Source organism: Coregonus clupeaformis, chromosome 8, assembly GCF_020615455.1.
Source record: "Coregonus clupeaformis isolate EN_2021a chromosome 8, ASM2061545v1, whole genome shotgun sequence".
NCBI lineage: Eukaryota > Metazoa > Chordata > Actinopteri > Salmoniformes > Salmonidae > Coregonus > Coregonus clupeaformis.
The window spans coordinates 14,290,484-14,294,761 of record NC_059199.1 but is presented as its reverse complement, the minus strand read 5'-3'; the positions used below and the strand labels follow the sequence as shown (position 1 = coordinate 14,294,761).

At 41.4% G+C, this 4,278-nt stretch overlaps 2 long non-coding RNA genes across 2 annotated transcripts; both read left to right on the top strand.

Annotated features, from left to right (window-relative positions):
- Window positions 1–2,492: 2,492 nt before the first annotated feature.
- LOC123491500 lies at window positions 2,493–3,074 on the top strand. Its single transcript, XR_006661348.1, has 3 exons — window positions 2,493–2,595; window positions 2,703–2,814; window positions 2,903–3,074. It is a non-coding gene; the product is annotated as an uncharacterized LOC123491500 (long non-coding RNA).
- A 37-nt stretch (window positions 3,075–3,111) lies between these two features.
- Window positions 3,112–3,741, top strand: LOC121572713. Its single transcript, XR_006001897.1, has 3 exons — window positions 3,112–3,146; window positions 3,342–3,492; window positions 3,699–3,741. It is a non-coding gene; the product is annotated as an uncharacterized LOC121572713 (long non-coding RNA).
- Window positions 3,742–4,278: the final 537 nt, after the last annotated feature.

Below are 4,278 nucleotides of genomic sequence, written 5' to 3'. Positions count from 1 at the left end.
GAATATTTATTTATCGCACAGAATAGGTCAACTTTTCTACTATGGGGGATAGTAGATTGACACAGGCAGCCCATAGTACAAAAGTTGATAGGCTAGTGCTTCTACTGTTCGTTACGTCTACTCACCTTGTTGGCTGACGAAAAGTAAATGTGGAGAGTTCTTCCAATATCTTCAATGTGCACCTCAGAATTGGATAAGGACACGCACAGTTGGGTCCCCGATGTGTCTGTCTTCGCTTGTAGCCTGTGAGAAAGACCCGATCACGTGACGGGCATTGGCTAATAAGAATTGAGCTATCTGAGAGAGCCATGTGAGTGAGAGGTACTTCGGAGCACGCAGCCAGGAGAAGGGAATTATAATTATTATATTTCAGTTGGCCGCAAAAGGCATGGATTTTTTAGGGGGCATTATGGCCACACAAAGAGGATGCCACCGGGAAATTCGAGGCATTATCAAGTGCTTGTCAAATAGTGAATGAGAGACTGATGAAATGTGTGCAACCTGCGCAAATAACAAAGCAGAGCTCATGCCTTTCATGCAACTTTTTTCAAGTCAGCATTAGAGTCGCATCATGCAGCCTTACAACGTATAAAAAATACAAACGTTGGGCTATATGTTTTGATCACAACTAAAGTTGCATAAATAAATTAAGCATATAGGAAGACCTGTTTCTTTGTTACCCGTTCAACACAGAATAATTGCATGTGCGCACTCCTTCAGAAATCTTTTGGAGAAAACATACTTTATTCAGCTATGTTCAATTGTATTCTTCATATTATAAAATAATATAAAATAATGCCACGGAATTCTAAGCAAATCTTGTCTGCTAAATGAACTAGTGTAGCCCACAGCCATATGACATAGCCAAATCAAGGCCTAACATAAGGACAACTCAGAGTATGCTATTCTGTTCTTCTGAAAAAGAATACATTTTCTTCATATCATGTTTCTTTAGACCTGTCTAAAATACATAATGGATTTATTGTGATGGTGTAGGCTATGGATTTATTATACTTTTTGAAATGTAGATGTCACGCCCTGACTCAAGGGACTCATATATGTTGAGTCAGGGTGTGTATGTTCTATGTTGTATATTTCTATGTTGATGTTCTAGTATGTCTATTTCTATGTTGGCCGGTGTGGTTCCCAATCAGAGGCAGCTGTCGCTCGTTGTCTCTGATTGGGGACCATACTTAGTACTTAGGCAGCCTTTTGGCACGAGTTAGTTGTGGGATCTTGTTCCGTGTTAAGGTATGTTGTGTTGCCTTGGACTTCACGTATCGTTTGTTTATTGTTTTGTCGTTGTGTTTATTCGTTAATAAACATGTATGCATATCACGCTGCGCCTTGATCCGTCCCGTCTGTATACGAACGTGACAGTAGATGTTCCAAAGGTCGGCATCAGTGGCTTGTAGGCTATGCGTGGAAGCCAGGAGATGCTACATGTGTTTATGTTAATTAACGGTCAATTACCGTGTGAATTGCTTGACATTCACCGGCTGACAAAATTTCATGACTGCTACAGCCCTACCAATGGCCTCATGGTAACATCCCTAAGCAGTTTCATTCCTGTCCTGAAGCTCAGTTCAGAAGGACGACTGTATCTTTGATGTGTCTGAGTGGTATAATAATACATATTCCACAGCATAATTATTAACTTGACCATGCTTAGAGATATTCAATGTCTGATTTGTTATTGTTACCCATCTACCAATCACTGCCCTTCTTTATGAGGCTTTCGAAAAGCTCCCTGGTCTCTGTAGTTGAATCTGAGCTTGAAATTCAATACTTGACTGAGGGACCTTACATATGTTGTATGTATGGAGGACACAGGAAGGGTTAGTCATTCAAAAATCATGTCAACCCCTGTTATTTCACACATAGTGAGTCCATGTAACTTCTTCTGTGATTTGTTAAGCCACATTTTACTCCTTAAGTAATTTAAGCTTGCCTAAACAAAGGGGCTGAAGACTTCTGCAACGCCTATATATATTTTTTTACTTTGACAGAGTATTTCATGTAAATGACAATGAAATACATTTGAATCCCACTTTGTAATAATAAAATTAATAAATCCAAGGGGTCTGAATACTTTTGCAAGGCACTGTATACACACACACACACACTCCCCACCCCCGCTTTTCTTCTCATACTCACATCCCTCGAGTCTCCCGTGAGCAGCTAGGCTGGTCTTCTGGGGCTTTCCCCGTCTTCCCGTTTTAGAACAACGTGCCAGAGAAATAGGACACGGAAGAAGAGGGAGGAAAGATTTGACATACAGTACCAGTCAAAAGTTTGGACACACCTACTCATTCAAGGGTTTTTCTTTATTTTTACTATTTTCTACATTGTAGAATAATAGTGAAGACATCAAAACTATTAAATAGCACATATGGAATCATGTAGTAACCAAAAAAGTGTTAAACAAATCAAAATATTTTATATTTGAGATTCTTCAAAGTTGCCACCCTTTGCCTTGATGACAACTTTGCACACTCTTGGCATTCCAAGCCACCGTACCAACTTTCACTTCTTTCAACTTGCTGCTTCAGAGAGAGCAGTCATCAATATCTTTGTTGAGGGTGAGATGATGAGGTGGGATTGGATTTTGCTGTTTTTTTCCATTCTGTGTTTCTTACTGATATCTGCAGGGATCCTCTAAAACAGGTTTCACCTACTATTTTTGTAAATGTCTGTTATAGATGGTGAAATTCGTACGCAAGCTATGTTCCAAGTTTATGGTTCCAGCAGCTCTGCAGTGCCATGAGGAGCCTTGTGAAATTGCCTTTAAAGAAAAGGCTAACCATTTACCAGGTTAGTATTTGACTACTATTATGATCAAACACTGTGATATGTGATATTTAGCCTTGTACCTTATACCGATATGCTGTATCTGTGACAGGAAGAAAGCTGAACATTGGGTTCACAACCAGGGCTAAACTTAACAGATTACTCGACGAGGGTGACATCACACCACAGCAGGTGGATTCATTCCATGAAGCTGTGTTGTGTTTCCTGACAAGTGCTGTGGACTATGCACTTAAGAAGCTGCCACTGGAAGAGCCACTGATCAAGCACGCACAATTTGTAGATGTACAGCAGAGGGCTGAAAGTGACATCGAAGATGTCCTGTACTTTGTTGAAAGGTTAGTTTTTTTTCTCTAATTATTGTCTATCATCTTAGCTAAAATACCCTGTGTTTTATGATGAGGTGTGTTCACTCCTAAACTGCACATGAGATATTCTTATGTGGCTTCTCCTCAAAGATGTGTATGAACTGCTGCTGGTTGATGACTATATACCTAAAACGTAACAACTTGTAACTCTACTTTCATAAATAGGTTTCCCCATCTCCTCCCATACCATGGGCCAGAGGAGCATGACCTTCTGGGTGAGGAGTTTCTAAATTATCAGACCATGCCAATGATATTCCTGCAGGACGAAACTGAAATGGAAAGCTTCTGGGCTGAAATGGCAACCCGGAAGCATAAGGTACATTTTTTTTCCTTTTTTGTCTTTCCTTTTGGCAGGTGTGGCTTGGCTACATCTGTTGCATGCATATATGTGTCATGCATGTTGCAAATTATGCATGTTTTTATCTGAACTTTGTTAATGGATCAACCTACAGTATACTTACAGTATTAATCAATCAAAAATCAAGGTATGTTTTTCCATTGTGTTTTGGTGCATTTTCATAGGTGACAGGAGCCAAAGAATTCGAGAGGCTTGCTGCTGTCGCCAAGCTTGTCCTGGTGTTGCCCCATGCAAACGCAGATGCTGAGAGGGTGTTTTCAGTTGTGGGACTGAACAAAACCAAGAGAAGAAACAGCCTAGCATTGGATGGCACCCTGTCCTCAATAATGACCATAAAGATGGCCAATCTGGAGCCCTGCTTCAAATGGGAGCCCCCCTCCGATATCATCAAGGCCTCCAAGAAGGCCACAGGCCAGTATAACCATGCCGACAGATCATAGACAAGAGGCTAATTTGAGATGAGCCAGGTCTGCGCAGAATCGATCACCGGCGATCACCGCCCAATGCATGCTGGTTAGATTTGTGTCCGACTTGATCCCGACTTTCTCTGACGTCATGCACACGTGGGCAACGATAACCTCATGAGATCAAGGCGGCCGCAGTTCTGAGACGCAGGCAGTGCAATTGCTTTTCACCGACTGCAGGACCCAGGCGGACCCAGGACAAAATCTCACTCCAAGGTTTTTTGAGTTGGCAGGTATGCAAAGTAACATTAGCAATCGCGGAAAAACAGGCTGATCTATC